Below are 352 nucleotides of genomic sequence, written 5' to 3' on the forward strand. Positions count from 1 at the left end.
TCTGAGTCTGACAGGTCTGTTGTCTAACTGTGCGCCATCCTCGGCTACCAGGACACCCTTTACGCCAGGGATCATAGGCAGATTTACTATGAATGCTAGATCGAAGGCTCCATTAATTTCTTCTTTGATGCCCCGGCTGTGGTGTTCCAGAAGGCACTGTCCGGAACTTCATTCAAGGCGATAATTGGCTGCCAACGACATGTGTCGACTATACCCCGAGATTTGGTTCGCCACATCTGAGAAAATATTGTTAAGTACTCAATGCATGTGAGTGTCATGTATATGCTCTATATGTGCCATATGTACAATTAGTGATTAATAGGCCTCTCTATATGAAGCTTTGATCAGGAAG

Source organism: Triticum dicoccoides, chromosome 4A (assembly GCF_002162155.2).
Source record: "Triticum dicoccoides isolate Atlit2015 ecotype Zavitan chromosome 4A, WEW_v2.0, whole genome shotgun sequence".
NCBI classification, from domain to species: domain Eukaryota; kingdom Viridiplantae; phylum Streptophyta; class Magnoliopsida; order Poales; family Poaceae; genus Triticum; species Triticum dicoccoides.